Here is a 20,343-nt window from a genome sequence, read left to right on the forward strand (position 1 = left end):
TTGGGGCTAGGCTTTTAAAGCCATGTCCCTTAATTGTACTCTGGCTAAGTGGGATGAATGGTGCTTTTTAATCAGACCACTGACGGGGCTCGGTGTTGTAAATGTATAAAGATGGCGCCCGATAGTTAAAATGCTGAATGATATGCTTTTAGTCAGAGTTTCAAAGCTTCTAGCGATATCTAAATTTATTCGCGCATTAAGCCGACACCTGTAAACATCGGCGTGATTGTCCCCCCGTTGTTTCTGATGCCGCTGCAAAACACTGGTCGGGTTCGTAATTGCGCGGTATAATTTATAGTTGTATCACCTTCTTTGTGGGCCTCTCCCATTTAGACAGACATTCAATTAACACGTGTGAATGTGTCTGATGTGCGACTTAATGTTCAGGGAGAAGAGAAGTGTTGCCTGTGCGACAGTGAGACTATCTTTATTTCTGCTGGCGGTGGACGTGCTTTCCTGGATCTGATGGTTTTGGTTTAAAGGTTTTAAACGATGCAGGGTTTTTACCCTACGGCTTCGGAATCAGTGCGATGGTTAAATGTCTCCTTCCAGGAGGAGGAAGCCACACATGAGGAAACATCGGAGCGGCTTTTCCCGATTTGGTGAGAATAGAAAAACGCACAAGCGCGCAAAACGAACGCCGACCCAACGCCGGCGCCTTCGCCGTTACACCCTTGAGATGAACTCTGTGTCCTCTGAAAACACAAGCACATGGTCAGGAGAGGGGAAGAGAGCGGGCGCATCAGAGGTGAGGCTTTTACAGCAGTCAGACACAAGGGGGAGCTTGCAAAGTTCCACTTTAACATGTCAAATACTGAACTTTTTAATTCCCCTTCATAGAGAGGCTGGGAAAAAAAATCAAATAAATCTTGGCATCAGTTTGTCACAACAAAAAAGCCTCATCATAACAAAGGTTGGAGCCCCCCCGCTGTTCACGACCAATCAAACGGGGACAAGGTGTCATTCGTTGGGTATAGGGAAGAGGAGAGAGTGAATCCCTTTCCCAAACAGTTAATCCAACTTTAATCCCAGTCATTAGGAATTAGACATGCCGAGCTGTCCGGCCGTGCCTCTAAATTACAATCAAACGGTTACCAATTACACAAATTATTGATGGTAGATTCTCTTTTCAACTGCAAATTAAGGCTATTAAGGAAGGCTCCTTTTTAATGCAAAAGTGACTAATTAACCAGCGGATGGGAAATCTGCTGCCCAGATATCAAAAAAGTTCTCAGCACACATTGCAGAAACACAAGGGAACCAATTAGTTTAATTATCAAAACAGCTAATTAAAATTGCACAGTTCCTAATTAGTTCTTTGCTTTTGCCTCTAATTGACAGCATGGAGATAAATGGGCTGCCGATGGAAACGGGGAGAGGAGAAAAACAGGGGAAACTTCGGCGGAATATTTATGCTGACTTTATCTCCGTCTGTGTGGCAGCCCTTGAAAGTGGAAAATTAATGACCTTAATTCCCAAACTGTTTTTCCTCCGACGGTGCTCCCCTCTGTGCTCCTGGTGCACGCTCCTTTGTATGGGCCTGCCACACTGCCAACTGCTGGAATAGGAGGGGGGGGAAAGAAAAAAATAAATAAAGAAGAGTACTTGGGGGTGGGAAGGAGCCACGATTCTCCTCCTAATGTGACAGCTCCCACCTAACAATGGTGAAAGATGAAAGAATGGAGCAGATGTAACCACTGGGAGCGTTGCATCATGGGACTGCAAGTCTGTTGCACTTTTTTTTTCTTTCTTTCGTTTTTTTTTTTAAAGCACTTCTGTCATCTGCGGGGGCACTAATTTGTCCCATTAAAAAGAAGGAATTCTGTCTGGACGGAGATAAAAGACTTTTCATGGCCTGGAAATACTTATAATAGGGTTTTTTTTTTTTTTTCTTAATTTCAATTTTAGACTGATTAACAGGATGCCCGGCAAGATGACAGCTGGTCAAACTTTGCACATAATTGTTGATCTTGTAGTCTCGAGGCTGCAAGGGGAGCCGTGACGTGGTCTCCTCCGGATTTATTGTTACGGTTCTCCCCGCTTATTGGTATGATCTGTTCAAAGGTCCTTGAAAATAAAGAAGAAAGATGGATCCTGTTTGAAAGAATTGCTACACTAGCAAACCTGAACGACAACCATTTACCTCACAAGCGCGCGTGTGCGTGTGTGCGTGCGTGTGCGTGCGTGTGTGTGTGTGTGTGTGCGTGCACCTCTCTGGTGTCTGTCCTTCTGGCAGGCATTGTCTCTTTGTCTGTGTTCCTGCAAGGCCAACCTTGTTACGTGTAATCCTGTCCCTCCGCCTGCACGCAAGTGACATGTGGGTCCTCTTGGCACATTAGAAGATAACTATCAACTAATCACTTTACTTTTGGGAGTGTGTTAAAATGTAAATTGCATTAATGCTCAAATTATGCATCAAACTACGCAGATAGGCCCGGCCAGAGGCCGCATAATGCCGGGATCATTCAGTTAGTGCCTTCTACATGCAGTGTTAATGCACTCTGATTTCCCCTGCTCTGGTTTGAATCAAGTGTGATACGTCAGCCAGTTGGTGTCTGGGAAACTGGAGGAGCTTTGCATGAAGTGGAAGAGAAAGAGGCTTTTTTTTTCTTTTTTCGGTTTGGTAAAGCTCCATTAAGAGGGTGCGATAGCCGCCTGTTGGATTTCTTTTGTCTAATTCAGTGGAAAAGAACCTTCTGAGTTCCCAGATTTCCCCACGCGTAGATGCTAATTCACTTTCAGTCTGTCTGACGCACGTTCTGTGAAACTCATCCTGCCCTATTTTTTAAGTTGCACGCCGGAGGAGGCGGGGCTAACGAGGTCGCCGCCCATGACGAACAAACACGCGTCCACCGCTAATTGATTGTCTTGTGTTTTATTTACGCTGCAGTAGTAATTAGTGGACAACATAATGTAAGCCATTCATTAGCACCTGGCTACCACTATAGATTTCACTGCTTTGTCTCAGATGCACACATCATTAGGGAGAAACAAAGACCAGAATTTATTAGCGCGGCGTCTTATAAATACGCTTAAAGTCAGTGTGCCTTTAAGGAAGAACACGAGCCCGTAAAACTTTTGTCAGCGTTTGCTCACTGATTCCATTCGCTGCGGAATATGTTAAGGAAGAGCAGTATAAATTTAATTTTAATTGTTTTGTACACACGCCAGTGAAAAGGAACTGATTGGATACAGTTCAGAGACAGTATATTAATACGTTATTTTCATATGTTAATTAGTTTGCATAATCTCTCCCTTTGCTTGGTTTGGAAGTACCTGGCATCGAGACGAGGACTGGGGAGAATAGACGAGTCCAATTTACATAAAACCAGCTCCTCTGAACATTAAATAATAATGCATCTGCAAGCTGAAGGTGTGTTCAGTTAGCAGAAAGCACATTTTTATAATTTATAGTCCAGCTGTTTCACTGCTTTCTAGTCCATTTTCCTCCCTGCCTGCTTTTAATGAAATCTTGTTACTGGAGAATTGACTGGAGTGAAGTGAGATTTTAATCCCATTGACGTTCCACGGTGGAAATGCACACTGGTGGGAACTTTTAATGGTGGGCCCAGTAATCAGGAGACACTTGTATTCAGCTCCCCACAATAATGAATCTCATCAAATGTTAAAGCCTGGGCCGTGTGCGAGAGGGGCTCAAATTTCAAGGTTTTTGACCATCCCCATTTGAGAAATTCCTCAGGGAGTGTGTGATTACTCAAGTTTAGCAGTTTATTGCCTCATCTTTCAATAGCCACTGAAGCACAAAATTCTCATCTAGGTTGCTCTTTTTTTTTTTCTCCCCCCTCCCCTCCACTTGAAGAACAGGCCAATATAGACTGCGGAACAGCTGCTCAGATCCCGAGGAACTGCTGTTGGCGCGGCAATGTTATTAGCCGCCACCATCGCCGTCCAGTCACTGTGTCGTTCAAAGAACAGAAGCTTAAATTCCACGACAAACATCGCTGGTTGGGTTTTAATTGGGAGCAAGCAGCAGCGTTGTGCAAGTAAGTATGAACGCAAATGAACGACATATGGTGTTAAATGAAAATATGAAAAGCATGTTTGACTTCAAATTGAGCCTCTTTGTCTCGTTTGACCTCTGACATCCGGGTGTTGAGTCTTTGCCACTGACTGTTTGCACAATTCACGTTGATTATTTTCAGTTTCACTCGTCCATGTGAGGACAAAGCGATTTAATGATGTGGTTTATGGTTTGAGAGTATTCTTAGTCCAGGTCAGGGGTGTCAAACGCAAATGACCTGGGGGCCAATGAGCATCTAGTCTGGTCAAGAGGGGGCCGGTCTAGGGAAATATAGAGAAATGGGCAATATAAGATATTCATGATGACAGAATTTCAAAGTAAAAGACCTTGTTTTGACATGAACTTGCGTATACGTCACAATAAAAACCTATTTATGACACATAGATAGAAAATGTAGCAAATAATAATGAGGATAACTATTATTAAAACAGCTTGTTGAGTGTAATACATGTAATAAAGCAATAATTACAACTGAATGTCTTATTACTATTATAAGAAATATTGCTAGCTAATTCATTTTGTGGTGGGCGGGCCACATGTAATCGATTCGAGGGCACCATTTGGCCTGCGGGCCGCCAGTTTGACACCCATGGTCTAGGTGAAATATCAGCAGGGTCAGCGCCATAATAGTCAAGTTATTTGTGATGATTAGTGGATCTCGAACGGACTCCACCGCTCACGCGTGTGCATGTGGGAGCGATGCTGTTTTTATATTTGACTGACTAAAATGTGACCTTTGAGATAAGAGGAGGAGTTAGCTTCTTGGGGGGGGGGAGTTCCCGCTGCTCTGAAGCTCATGTCCCCTTTGATCCCTCTGTAATGACACTAACACCAGACACTGTGGTCACTGAACACACTGACACGCCACTGGAGCGCCTGTGACTACTGTAGAGGTGGCAGCGTGTGCACATGTGTGTCCTCAGGTACAATGGCGCCTGGAGACGTGTTATACGTCCGCTGGGATGGATGTAATACACTGCTTCATGCATCAATTTGCGGGTTAACACACTGCGCGAATGATATATGCAAATACCCACCATTTGTCATACCAAATCAAATGTCTCAGTACAGTATAGGGCAATACCATAATGATCACCGAAGACATTTCATATTCTCTCGTGACGACTGTGTAAAAAAAGATGGACAACATGGCTGTTTCCTTGATTGCCCCCCAGTGGCTGGCCCTTAACCGTGTTTGCTGATTAAACACAGAAAATGTGCTTTTACCCATTAACTGGAATATTAAGCCGTGGGAATAATGCACAACTCCTTATATGGACATCCTGTGGGGGGGGTGTTTATAGGTCACATATTCAGGCTTTGAAAGATGCTTTTTTGTCTTCCTATGTGTCGTTGAGTCGAAGTTATGAATCATTTTGATATAAAGTAGCAATAATTGTGCAGAAGTCACAAAATAGACCCTTTTTCTTTTCTTTTATCCATAAAAACGAGCCCCGTATTTATAAATTTCACAAAGTAAATCCGATTTGAATCTTTTTGCTCACGTGTGTTTATGCAGTTGGTGAAAATGAAAGACATTTTTGATCAGATTGTCTAGATTGCGCTGAAAAAAGGGCATGAGAAACTCAATACTGCAATACTATACTGTACGTTTTAATATAGTAATGGAAAAAAGCAGCCAAAATGCTTTGTGTTCTACGGGTTAAAGGTGCTGAAAGTAACATTTGACCTTCAGGCTTAAGCGTAAAGATGCATGAAAGTAAAATTCAAACAATAACTACCGGGTAGTGTCACACGTTCTGAATCGTGTCGTGTAGAAGGAGGAATAATTAACACTCTTGGAAGTAGTCTGAATGTAAATAATCCATATTCACAGCAGAAATGGATGAGACACGCCCTTAAAGACAGGGACACCCACCAAAATGGACAAAGGGGAGACATCCAAGCGTCTGTCAGGTTAAATATTGGACAGTAACTTTGGAATGATTAAAATAAATGACATACAATCCAACTGTAACACTATAATCAAACAACAACAATACATTCAAACAATTGTATCCAGGTTATAACTAAAACCTTATCATCTTACTCGGCTCCACCCTCCGAAGAGGGAGGAAGTGAAGTCCCTTCACTCTTTATATTGAGTCTTCTTTTCTTCCTGCGTAAGGAGAGCTAAGATTTTTTTTGTGTTGAGCTTAACAAAGTTTTCCGTTGTTGTGATACCATGCACTCAAGTTTAAGGGCACTTTCCCCGACCTGATCACAGCTGAGGTAAAACCCGGTTCTCGGAGACATCTTCAGAGATCCGCTGAAGATCAATCATGACCGGCCCCATCCCCACGAGACCCTTAGTAACAGCCACTGATTGCTTTCTGCTGTGCAGGCCGTTAAGTGGAGGTTGGCAATGGGCTCCTGGACAACACTTAACAATCAATCAGAGGGCACAACCGCTTCTTAGTGCACGCTGGTTCTTCCCCTGCATTACACACAAACAATAATTCAGGTGGACACAAGTGACACTTGAGAATCACGGCCGGAGTGTGCCCCCGTGATTTAGCTGGAGAGGGACATGCCGGACCGTAGACTGGAACTTAAGTTGCCGGATTTACATAAACCCAGTGATTGAGGGCTCTGGTGAGTTTCTGAACAGTGCTACGAGGATACGACGGCATGTGGTTTTCGATGCTTGACATTTGGCTGTGTACTTTGTCCGTGATGTAAAAGATTACCAGTTGTTTGACTTTGACAGTGAAAGCAGAAATAATTGGTCATCAAAAAAAAAAAAAATGTCCCTGTTATTATTGTCTCCAAGGCTCAATGCAGCTTCAAGGTTATGAGACAAAAGTCTCTTTCTTTTAGACTCACATGTCTTAATACATAGACTTTAGCAGTGTATGGAATAATAGGCTCTTTGCCTGGTGCACAAAGGAAAATACAATATAAACATGGGAGCCAGTGCTTTGTGTCTTAGGTGTAACTAGATATGCAGCGGAAATACTTCCGTAAAAGCCCGGACTTAAAGTTTGCCTATTGATTAAGGATTCCATTGACTTAATGAACCTTCAAGCCTCCATCAGATGACCAGCCAATATATGCTCTAATCTCTAAAACGCATGTCTGGCTGTGGTTCCTTTTAAATGAATTGATCTACTCAGCTCTCCTCAAATGGGGAAATGGGCAAGTATTGATATGATTCTTGACTCGGTGATGGATGTGCGTGATGGTAAAACACGAGCTACATGCGGGCAAGCGGAGACTCAGTCGCCGGAGCTCTGCAAAGACAAAGCAATATCATTTGTGTCACTGCCAATACTCGGCTCTCCTCTGCGTTTGCCTAGATTTTTAAAAGCAATGCAAGTTTTTTGAATAATGTCAAGAAAATAAGAATCTGTATTTACTCATACTTGTGTGTGTGTGTGTGTGTGTGTGGGGGTTATTCCAAATGGCTTGCCTTTACTTTCCATTGATTTTGAAATTGATTTTCGTTCCACTCTCTGCTGCAGATCATGTCCGGTTGGAGATATTTTAGCAAAAGAGTCAAAGAGAGTCATGCTAAGAGAAAGTCATTTGAAGGCTAAAATCCATCTCTGCGGTGGAGTAAAGCAATCACAGCGAGCTTCACGAGAGCATCACAGTGTCCAGAGGCAGACAAATATTTATTTAATCACATTACACCCGAGCGGGACGGCGATGTCTGCGTCCATCCAGGCCTCCGTTGTTTCGCTACTGAGAGAAACACACAATTAAACGCACAATTGTCCCGCAGAGGTTAGACTTTCTGAAATCAAGTGTGAGTGCAATGAATAATCCTCAGTGTGTCATTAACTATACCGTAATCCAGGCCTTCTGCATCCAAGAACCAGGCAGACGTTTCCTCTACTGTGCGTGGTTGTCAGAAAATGTTGCAGCTATTTCCTGACACACAATTACGAGTCCGCTGCACAGGTCAAAGGCCGTCATGATTCGAGCTCTAATTGCTTCAACTCATTTCATGTCATTTTCTGTGATGAAGGCAGAAATAATAAATCAGAGACACGTTTCCCAACGATCTGAAGACTGCATTGTGAGCGTCATTGCAGAAGGAAATTGTAATTAGGGAAGGGAGGAAATTATTTCAGTCAAGCACTTGAATTTTAAAATTGAACCATGGTATTATGTCAACATTTAATTACAGAGCAGTTTTCAGAGACGCCTCGTCGTCCGTCTCTCTTTGCTGACCCGTGTTCTTCTTGTCACTGGAGCAAATGCAAAAACATGCAACAGCTATTTTGGTCCCAACCAGGATAATTATCTAATGCATCTCACTCCACCATTGACTCCATGTACATTTGACTGATCACTGGAAAAAAAATCCAATTATATAATCAATGCGTTTTGAAGGTGTTTTCATAGGTCTGGCCGAGCACGTCAGGTGTTTTCCACTGAACTGCTGAAAGTAGCATTTCAATGCGTTTGTGTTGTTGTTTTGAATCGGTGCGGAGGTTCTATTGGAAATAAATTGTGGCCTATTTAATATGAAAAAAGGGAAATAAATGAATGTCAACTAGTTCATTTAGTTCCATTGAATTTAATTCAAACGTGAGTTTGAATGTGAGCCTGTGAACAATCAGGTGTATGAACTGAACTTTGAACTACTTCTTTTTCAGATTATACACTGTTAATACACTTCACTATTCATGGTTATGTTCCGTTGATGATTGGTTGCTTTAGTCACTTTCTGTCCTCGAAAACACTCTGGGAGCTGGTTAGATAACTTTTCTAAAGCGGAGGATGAAAGGAGAGTGACATTTTACAGGAAGCAGCCATTGTCGTTCAAAATGGTGACTTCACTTGCAGATTTTCCTTCTTTTACAAACGGCAACATCAGTCTTCCTGTACTTACGTATGGCCCTTTTCCACCTACGGTCCCCTGCATTTAGCTTTGTATGACTAGAATAGGGGTCGTATTTTTTTTTTTATTAAGAATTGTGCTTCCCAACCTCAGTTTCCCCTGATTTGAGAAATATCTTCATTCTTTTCTTTGGTCCTGTTAGCGTAACTGTTAGCAAAGATGGCGGACACTGTTTACATTCTGGGAATGAGGTCTCGTCCCACCAGTGACACTTGGTCCGAGGCTTGAAACTGCAACGCCAATTCCGCACTTTTTAGACCTCATTCCCAGAATGTAAACGACATCTTTGCTAACAGTTATGCTAACAGGACGAAGAAGAAGCGTCACTAGTGGGAACGTAACAAAGAAAAGAAGGAAGATATTTCTCAACTCAGGGGAAACTGAGGTTGGGAAGCACAATATTTCAAAAATACTATTCTAGTAATGCAAAGCTAAATCCGCCATCTTTGCTAACAGATACGCTAACAGGACGAAGAAGAAGCGTCACTGGTGGGAACGTAGCAAAAGAAAAGAAGGAAGTTATTTCTCGACTCAGGGGAAACAATTTATTTCCAAAGGGAAACAAAGTATTTTTGAAATTTTTTTTTCAAAAATACTACCCCTATTCTAGTAATACAAAGCTACATGCAAATCGGTGAAGTATTCCTTTAAATATTTAGATTTTAGACATTTCATTGGTTATTATTATTATTATTATTATTATTATTAATAATAATAATAATAATAATAATAATAATAATTATAATAATAATACTACATCACATTTATATAGCGCTTTTCTCGACACTCAAAGACACTGTACAAACACAAAACAAAATTGGAGTTGAACCCACATTTGTTTGTCTTTTTAACTGATCTAAAGTGTGTCATTGTTCGACGTCATGCATAGTATCGCATCAGCTCGCTTGGAGCCTCGCTAGAGCAGGTACTAAAAAAAAGTATGCTCGTGGAAATGCGTCTTAACCGTGCCGAGGCAAGGCGAGTCGAGCCGTTGGAAGTCGTGCAGATGTTATGACATAATAAGTGGAGCCTTGACACCATCTGCGCTGCACTTGCTGGCCAAAACAAGACACGTATACATAATATGTACACTTGTCTTACAGCAGCTTTACACACATTTAACAACCTGTTATTGACTTTATATCAGAGTGAGTGTGACTCCTCTTGGCAACTATCAAATCAGCAACCCAGTGCTGGCAAATCAAGCCGTGTGATTGTCATCATAGAGCTATTGATAAAGTGGCCGAGCTCACTGTAAAGATCAAGACGCTGGTTATACAGGGTCAGGTGGCTTCATGACCTGTGATGTCACATAATGAGCTCTATGCTTTTGTTTGAAGCACATCAAAAGGTGGAAACCAGCCCAGTGGCAAACATTAGAGGAAGACAAACATGGGGGATGCCAACCCTGCAAGACATCGCTGACTCCCAGAGGGCAGGGCTCGCAATTTAGTGGAATATTATTCATGAAGGGTCAACACAGATGATAGAGATCTCAAGCAGCGGCATCTTTTCTCCATCGTCAACCAGTCAGACCTAAAGAAGCCTCTTGGACTTGAGGTGAAACGCCTTCCGCCTTGCGTACAAACCTGGCAACCGAGCAACGCCAACACCACAACGTGAAATTCTCAAATCCCACAAAGGAAGGAAGTTAAGACAGGAAGTCACTTGGTTGCCATTTTAATCTAATGCTAGTTCATGTCTCGGGTCAAAAGCTGGTTACGATTAATATTTATTCACATGTGAATATTTGAAATGCATTTCCATGGTTTAATGTAGGCCTAATGTCAGTATTCTTTACATTTTAAACTCTGTCGTTTTTATTTAAGATGTGTGGGACCATGAATCAGTCTTTTTAAAACATATTCAAAATATCTGGAACATCATCTTCAAGCAAGTCATTCGACTCCACTTGCCAGAATGACTCTGGACTTGCTTGAGGCTTGAAGGTGAAGACGCGAGACTATGGTCCCATCTCTGATTATTACATTATGACTTTGCTCTGTACATTTTAAACATAATAATATTTTTATCGTATTGAGTATAGAGAGGTTCTCCAATCATGGCTCATGTGTTCTATTTAACAATAGTTAAAACAAAGAGGAAATTATAATGTCCTGTAAGGGGTGTTGTTGCTGTTTTATATATACAGTATTATCTTTTATTGTGTACATTGAGGTTGCCAAAAGACACATTGTTGAAACGTGTGTGTGTGTGTGTGTGTGTGTGTTTCCCAGTGACAGCATTAGGGGGTGCAAGTCCTGTTCACAGTGGTGTCACGCAGCCTCTCCGCAGATTGGCTGAGTAAGAGGAACAACAGAATTTCTACTGGAGAGATCAATTATAGATAGACGAAAATGAATGGGGAAAAGTAATTTAATAAATTATTGACTTGATGTCTTATATCATGTACAAAAGCAAATGAAAAATTAGATTGTGCATTTGGATGAAGTCGGGTTTAAAGAGCCTCAAAATTATATTTAATTAGACAGAAAAATGTGTCACGGGTATGTGTAGTTTCACGGGGGAACGGGTGAATTGATGATCGCATTTGCAGCAAATGGCAAATGACGTGCGGGACTGGAACGGCAAGGATTGGGTGGTGGTCCTCTGTCCTCTGTCCTCTTCCCAGTAGATGGACAGATTAGAGGAAGCATTTCTCGCCTGTTAACGCCTCAGTAGCTGCTAACTCACTAATAACCACAGTAAAGATACTCACTTAGCATGTTGAGCACACAACTACTGTTTATGGGTGAACACCTCAAGCGACTCCCAGATTTGGTGTTAAATGATGCATTCAGAGACCCCGCGTGTGTACAGCGCACAGACTTGTACACTTGTTGTTGTTGTTGTTGCTCCACACATTAATTCGCTTATTTCCTTTAAGCTGTCATCCCCCTGTAGCTGGACTACTAACCTGAAGGCGAGTCTGCAGAGTCGTCCTAATGAGAGCCTGAAGAGTTCTGAAGAAAGTGGTCGTCTTGTCTTTGTGGGATATTCAGCAGCATCGCTGACCCTGGCACGATCATACATTATATTGAGGATGGATGGATAGTTAAAGGAGCATTCATACTTCTCATGTTCATGGGTCCACAAAGGTCTGCTCTGGTCTAACCAAGTCATTCATAAAGACCGGGTCAGGATCCACAGATGGATTTTTTTTTAAGCCTTTATATAAACAGTAGTTTTACTCTTTCAAATATCAGGTGTTGAGATTGGATTGTACAGGGCCCTGGAGGTGACGTAGATGGATCTTCTTTTTTTTTGCGTGTTATAAAGCGTGCATGCAGTTTAAAAAATAAATAAATAAAATTTAAAAATATATATATATATATTTTTTTTTTATTTATTTATTATTATTATTATTTATATATATATATATTTTTATTTATTATTATTTATTTATATATATATATATATAGATAGATAGATACACATAAAACTAATAATAATTTGCACGTGCGAGATAATAAGTCGCGACCAAATTGTCATTTTAGGGGTGTTTATTGATCCGGCGGTTGACCTAATATGCTACCGTTGTCATAGCAACTGTAAACATCCTGTGTTAGCGGATACAGGCAACGTGTATATCATTAGCTATTAAATCTGATGTGCACGTGCGACATATTAAAACAAAATTCCGTCTATGTCACCTCCAGGCCTCCGTAGGATTGCAACGCTTTGTCACGGTTGGTGTAGTGGTTAGCATTCTTGCCTTTGAGTTTGCATGATCTCCCTGTGTGTGTGTGTGTGTGGGCTTCCTCCCACAGTCCAAAAACATGCAGCTGGTGCTCCGTGGATGAATTTCAGTAAAAGCAGAAGTACAGAAGGGCCCTTGGCTGCATGTGTCTGCATTGGTAGAGTTGTTAGACAAACTTTCACGCTATAAAGTAAAGGCTTCACCTTTGTTTCTTTGGATCTGGCATGAACTTTTTATTCATTATTTTATTTTTACAGTACTCTTTTGTTTTATTTGTCCAAAGGACATGTTAAATGTTGAATTAAACATTGTTTTCAAGTCTTGTGAAGCCAACTGGCTGGCGCACACAACAGCCACGGGAAAGTAAACAAAAGCGATGTGGAGAAACTTTCATCCATCGCTGTATTTTGCTCTCTCCTTTGCCTGAACTGTGATGAGAGGGTGAGAGGGTGAGAGGAGGAGGAGCAGCAGCAGCAGCAGCAGCGAGGGAGGAGATGGAGGAGAGATGCAGGAGGACTAATTTATGTGTGAGTTTCCAAAGCCATCTCTGGGACACTTGTATCCCCTTAGACTATGTCGCCCGGTGTCTGGAGAGCAGCTCCATGCAAATGGAGCAGGTTTCCAGATGAGGCTGGGCACAAGCGCGGGCCCATGTTGGGACCCCGGGTACGCCGTTGCTTAACAAGTGTTCTTTGTCACGCTGCGCCCCTGGGGTTGAGCCAAACGAATCCTATCATCTGCAGTGTTGTGTTGCTTAAGCAAAATACTCAAATTTGCAGCCACTGTTTATAAGATAAAAGAACCTCTTCAGGGAATGTCAGAATTAGGGTTTTTTTCTTCTCCAATTAATTTGTGTTGTGAGTGTGGTTTCATGGTCGCTGCATGGGCTCCCAGGGGGATCGGTTTGGTGTGCAGTGTATTTGCTCGATAGCCAATATGTCAAAACAAAAGAGATATTTCTGGAATAAGAGAAAACCGTCTTCGGTAGGATGCGGATCGTTCATTTACGAGTGATTTTCTTTTTGGTCCTTTAATGGTCCTTTATCGGGTTTCTCTTGCTCATCCCCTGCCTTTGCTAATCAAATGAATTCTTCCACACTGACTCATACTCGGGCCAGAGTCCTTGATGAATTTAGAAACACTGTGTTGACTAATTGACAAAATCATTGAAAAGTAAAGATAAAATCCTCACTGTAATTGAATGTGAAGCACCATTTATCTATAGATTTGTACCAGACTACTTTATTGGATTTACTTTCCCGTGCCTGAAATATGCTGCAGCGAACTGACCTGAATTTGTACACGGGGACACAAAAATCTCCATTCATTTCCTTTCTTTTGAAAATCCTTGGTGGTTAAGTTTTGCAATATGCCCCCACGTAATCGTGGAGGTTCAGTATTTAAAGTTTATGTCTTTATTGTGGAGCAGAGAGAGCGAGAGAGAGAGCGAGAGCTGCTCGTTGCTACAGTGCTGGAACAGAATAAGGTGCTAATAAAAAAATGTGTGACTCTACTAATGAATCCGATGCCGCAATTCTGCAACTCAAGCACTTAATTATCATAAGACGTTAATGTGCTCATTCAAATGGGCAACACTTTGCTTGGAATAAACTGTATGGCTTAATGACTTGAGAAAAGAGCCTGATGACATCCTGCTCTCTTATCAACACTTCCCAAAGACTGGCACGCGAGATGGCAGTTGGATACGATCAGACCGGCCTATAAATGAAGCCGCTAAATATTCATTGATGTCTAATGTGGTCACAGACTCACCGAGAGACACCATTTATCAGCCATCTCTTCACATTTTTATACACCGATCCGGGTTGGAGTGCAGACCGAGGAAAGCGGAAATCTGGGATCGTAGTCACTCTTGATGTCTGAGAGTAAGGAAGTGTCGCCACTGCTCTTTGTTCTAACATCTGCCCGTGAAAAGAGATAAAATAATGGAAGCATTATGGGATATTTTCAAGCACCTTTCACTCCCGAGTCTAAATAGGTCTACTGCCGACTGCCGACATCAAAGGGGTATCATTACGGCAGTATATGATCCGTCCATTAGCCGCACACTCAACTTTTGTGGCATTAATTGCTCTTGATGTGTACGCACGCGTGTGTGCGCGCTTGTCTCTGCACGTGTGTGTGTGTGTGTGTGTGTGTGTGAGACGCTCACACAGCCCGTAGAGGTGTAAAATTAAATCCCTCAGTGCAGTTGCATGCAGATGATGTGCTTCAATGGCCTAGCTGCTCTTTGCACCACTGTAATTGAATAACCTACAGAAAAGTCATCACATTCCCTCTCTGTGTAACATGTAAAAAGTCCTCTTGTGACTACCTGGGAGAGCAACCCATCAACAGCTGTTAGAGCTGACTTGAAGGTTAAATATTAGGAAGGAATCCAATTTCTCTTGTCTATTCAGCTCAGCGGTGTGTTAGATTGCAGCTGGACTGTGCTTACCGAGTGTGGGATATGAAGTGGGCTAATCAATCCCCTCTGCTTCATTCTCAAATTCCTCTCATATCAGGTCCCTGCCCCCCGGGCAGGCCTTCTGCTTTCCGAAAGCCAATTCCACACGAAATAAGAACTGTGACCTGCAGCTAGAGGGTGAAGTTGAGTTTTCCCTTCATGATTAATCTCTTCTTGGGTGGTTTTCAGAAAAAAAAAAAAAAAAGGAGAGGGGGAGGATAGAGCGAAAAGGGTGGAAAAAAATAAGAAAACATGCAAGTCGCTGCCTTGTGACCTGCAAGTTTTTTTTCCTCTGAATGAGCCTGGTGCACTGGAGCCTGCTTATCTCCCGAGAGAAAGACAGAATTCATTTTTTGACAAGGTTTCATGTTGACATTGAGAAAATGAACTACCCGATTCTATGATTAAACCTGGGCTGTCATAATTGTCATCTGAACTGTGGCGGCGGTGAAAATTTGAGTAGCTTTTTTTTTTTTCTTCTTCTCCGTAGCTTACCGCCCTGTTGCCGTTGAAGAAATGGAATCTTGAATGGAGGCTTTAGAAAGTGCTGTCGGAAAAAAAGAATTATGTATAGTGCATTTGAGTTTGTGCTGAGAGGATTATAATGTTACTGTGGATATAAAACAGAGTCACAGTCGAAAAATACTCCTATATCTCACCTTAACGTGGCTGTAAAATTAGACAAATAACTCATTTGTTTCCTCCCCCCTTCACCTCTCACTTCCTCTCTCATTATCTCAACCCAACCGGCCGAGGCAGATGTTTGGTTCCGCTTGAGTTTTTCTTTGTCACTGTTCGACGGGGGATCAAACCATCGTCGAATGACATCGCGCGGCGACGATGGAGCCCGTCAGCATGTGCACGACTCTCTGTGAGGTTTAGGTCCATGCGGATGGAGACCGCAGCAACATTGCGCTAGTAAAGCAAGTGCGGCCGCAAAAGAAGCGCCCACTAACGTGAATTCCACTTCTCAAAAATTGTTCTTTTTGCTTCCGCTTGTCCCCGCCCGCCCCTGCTCTGCTGCTGTATACCCACAAACGCCTTCAGCAGATAATATTTCAGCAGATGGTATTGCATTGAAGACCAAACAGAATCAGAACAATAACAACAACAACAGAAACAGAAATCTACAAAACGATGCACTGCAGCTTTAAATGATATCGTAAAGGCTGCGGTTTTTAGACGTGCGCTGTATAACTCGGTGAAGTAACGGATGTCGAACACGTCGTCCGTGTGACCTAAAACAAAAAAAGCTTGCCCCCAAAAATTGAGCAGATGGGCTGTCAGTGCTGAAGGGTAAAATGACACAACCTTAAAGTGCCAGTATCACATTTTACAGGTTATAATGGCAGCTGTCACCGAGAGAGGACCTGTCAGACGCTACTTTCGTGCAGCTGAATTGCTCTTAATGGCTGTTTCTCTTGGTTCAGACCCACTTTGAGTTGCGAGGTGATGCCTGTCTAAGGAGCATTGATGTTAAAAGCATTGAGCCACAATGACACGGACTTATGTACCACTTCTGCTCCCTCTTTGTCCTCTGTTCGTTTTCCAAAGTAGGTTATCCTCTTTGTTAGAGATAAACTCCCCCGAGCACAGTTATGACTTCAGTGCTCGATGGTCAGCATTGAAAGCATCAGCGTAGAAGAAATGGGCTCACACCAGGACGCTGAAAGGCCTCCAGAAATGTCTACATTTTTAATGCCATAATGATGATCCCACCGTCAATGTACGTGTTTTACTCGCCCGTCTTGTAAATGTTTTAAATGTGTGGAAAAACAACCCGTTTTCCCACTCTACCACCTACCAGACAAATTGCTCCAGAACAACAAGGTTCAATCTGTGTGCGAATGTTTGTTTGTTTGTGTATTTCCCCCTCACCAGCGGGGCGCTCGTGAAAGCGCTCCTTCTGCGTCCGGGGTAAGGTATGCCGGCCAACTGGGAAGCGAGTGAAAGTGGGTTTTAAAATATGTGGGAGACCAAATTCTTGCTGCTCAAAGTGCCTCTGCGCCAGGCTAAACAGTAGGCACAGGCCTCAACACACACACTAATGGAGGAGGGAAGTAGGATACGGTGTTAGAGTGCAGGTTTAGGCTGAGGTAAACAAGGCTCAACTCACTGCCGGTTCAAGGGCCTGTAAGTTATTCATGAAAGATATATCAGCACAGGCCCTCTCATATTCCCACAGTAACGGCCCCATTGTGTTTTCTTTAATTTAAGTTGCTCTGCTTTCCAATCAAACAAATTAAGCCCTGGTTATTACAGATTAGGTTTTTCAAAAGCCGCAATCAAGCTTTATCTAATCAGCTTAATCTGCAATTTATCTACACTTTGCAAATCCTTTGTGGAATGATAAGTGAAAAACAACATTCGCAAGAATGTTTTGATAGGGAGCTGTTTTGTGCGGGATGTGTGTGCTTTTTGGGCAAAAGTAGTTTAATGCAAGTTGATTCTGTGCGAGGCATTGACAGATGTTAGTTAAGCCTCGTATTTTTGGTCTGATTATGAAAAATATGCTGCAGTGATTTTCCTGTCATCGCAGTCAATTAATTGATGTGGCACACGCTGTGTTTAGTGGCATAATTGCTCTGCATTGTTGGACAGAGGCCATCTGACACGATTACCTAGACGCACATGCAGTATGTGTCTGCATTAAAGGATCCACGGTACACAACTCTGAGGAAAGAAGTGGCACCAGTGGTCGTGTTGTCAATCCCAAAATAACCAGTATTGGACTGAATCATGCTGTGTGGAGTCCATAGACATACAGACTGATCAAAGATTAAAAAGTCTACATACGAGTGTGTGAAATGGACGTTTGTTGCCGTATGTTGGTCCTATGTTAGCTGTTGGCCTGCCAGCCAGTACATTTACATGAACAGGACAAACACTGAGATGGATCGTGCTGTGGTTCTGTATGTTTTACACCCGTCTCTTTGTCAGTCCAAATAAAAAAGTGTGTCTTCTCCGTAACTTTTTAGCTCTAGCCAACGCCATTGTGTTGTTATTTTCTGGAAACATTACTGGAGTTTATACATCTTTGCCTTTTTCTTCCGAGGAGGAAAGTCCTTAACTCATCCAGTCCAACTTCAGTCCGACTCCAGTCTGACTCCAGTCTGACTCCAGTCCGACTTAGTCTGACTCCAGTCTGACTCCAGTCGGACTTCAGTCCGACTTCAGTCCGACTCCAGTCCGACTCCAGTCCGACTCCAGTCCGACTCCAGTCTGACTCCAGTCCGACTTAGTCCAACTCCAGTCTGACTCCAGTCCGACTTCAGTCTGACTCCAGTCCGACTTAGTCCGACTAAGCAAATACATGCAGGGGTGTTAGTCCGACTAAGACTAGCTCGATTTTAGTTGGACTAACTTGTTTACGTGACATGAAGAAAACCAAATTATTTTCTTAGTCCGACTAAGATCTGACTTTTAACAAGTAACGAGTGTTGACTTTGATCGCTTCCATCTCCCCAAAGCATAAGCATAATAGATGAAGTGGTGATGAATGGAATCACAAGGTCCAATATGGAATATTTAGAAGGTCAAAGATGACAGAAAATACCTTTATATAAATAATAACTTTTATAAGTGAAACTTGGACGCTGCCCAAACAGACAAACAAAGAACATATCCTTTTTGATATGTGAAGGCCACCGTAATTGTCAGGAAAGACTCGTTTATTTTTCGTCATTGCTTTCTGAAAGTCACCCTGAACTTTCTTTTCTTGAATGCATGACACCCATTTTAGATTTTTACTACAATTAATATGGAATGTGTAATTAAAGTTTCACCAGATGTGTACCTGTGAAGTAATTACTGAAAGCAATTACTCAGTGTTTTTACTCTACGTCATGCTGTGTGTGTTTGTGCAGCTCAAAATGTCATTATCAGTAGAACGTCTCCGTGAATGTCAAAGTATGCTCCCAGTGTAGACCAGAGAACAGGAGTGACTCCACAAAAACACACTCGGTAATGATGGTAGAAGTGCATTTTCATAAAACTATTAATTTCAGGCAAGGGAAAGTGCATACTTAGTGGGGATGTGGAGCTTTGCACAGACTGGTGACATTTTTGCACGCGCAGCACAAAAAGTTAGTCACAGCCGTTAATGATGCAAACGATGATGTGGAAGACTGACAATTTGTCAGATGCTTTAAACCGCGAGGGTGAGGGCGGCGGGCAGGAAACGCTGCCAGGTCCCTCCTCACCTCATTGTCCTTTCGCAGGGCGGAGGACGGAGTGCTGATGCCCTCTCTTTGCTCCGGCTACAACTGTCATCTCGGGCTCATTCAGACCTCCGCAGCACTTAGGCCCCATTTGCTTTTAAGGATGTCTGACAGGACAGCAGCCACGTATGATCAAATTTTACTTTCACAGTGCACTTGTGACAGTTCATTGAGAGAGGCTCTAATGTGCTGTCAGCAGTGCTCTCCACTCAGCTGCCTTGATTTACCTTCCCCATCTGTCTCAGTCAAACGGCACCAAGTTGAGGGTGAAAGCAGGGAAGGCGCCCTGTTAATTCCGCAGCTTTTTATTTCACAATGAAGTCTCGTCATATGAACCAAAACCACTTTTTCTCTCCCTCTTCTGAGTCGCTCGCAATTCCTGTGTTCCTCAATTGGTTTGTAAGCAAGGATTATCTGACCATATATATGCAGTAACCCTAATTACACAGTGGTGTTTGTTATACGCGTATATAGGCGGATGAACAAAGTCAGCAAAGTGCTGAACATTCACTCACCAGGCACATTATTAGACGCACAGGACATCGTCATAAAGTGGCACCCCTGTGGTCTTTTGCTGTTGTAGCTCATCTGCCTCAGCCTCGCCATTTTCCTCTGACCTCTGGCACCCGCGAAGCATTTCCATCCCGAGAACTGCTCCTCGGTGGATAATTTCTATTTTTCGGGACCATTCTCCGTTAAACCCTAAAGACGGTTCTGCATGAAAATCGAGGAGATCAGCAGGTTCTGAAGTACTCAAACGAAGCCCATCTGGCACTAACAACTGTGCCACGTTCAAAGTCATTTAAATCACAACTCATAACCATTCTGATGATCAATTTGAAACTGCAGCAGATCTTCTTAACCGCGTCTACGAGCCTTAATGCACAGAGTGGAAACCATGTGACTGGCAGTTCAGATATTTGCATAAATCAGCAGTTGCACTGACCGTCGGTGGAGACCAAAAGCAGAGCGTAAAGGTGTAAAAATAGGTCCAAAGGTTTCTGCACATAAGAAAAATATAAAGTCTTTGCTGCAAACCAACTTGCTGTGCTAATTGAGGAT

The 20,343-nt window shown here is 42.6% G+C and overlaps 1 protein-coding gene across 7 annotated transcripts in view; it reads left to right on the forward strand.

Annotated features, from left to right (window-relative positions):
- LOC122772362 overlaps positions 1 to 20,343 on the forward strand; it is a 162,237-nt gene that overhangs the window by 57,477 nt on the left and 84,417 nt on the right. Inside the window, exon 2 of one of the 7 annotated variants that reach the window (XR_006360767.1) lies at positions 3,821 to 4,004. The exons of the other annotated variants lie outside the window; for them this stretch is intronic. The gene's annotated coding sequence lies outside the window, so the exon portion shown is untranslated. The remainder of the gene's footprint in view (positions 1 to 3,820; positions 4,005 to 20,343) is intronic. 7 annotated transcript variants of the gene reach the window in all.

Source organism: Solea senegalensis, linkage group LG7, assembly GCF_019176455.1.
Source record: "Solea senegalensis isolate Sse05_10M linkage group LG7, IFAPA_SoseM_1, whole genome shotgun sequence".
In the NCBI taxonomy this organism is placed as follows: Eukaryota; Metazoa; Chordata; class Actinopteri; order Pleuronectiformes; family Soleidae; genus Solea; species Solea senegalensis.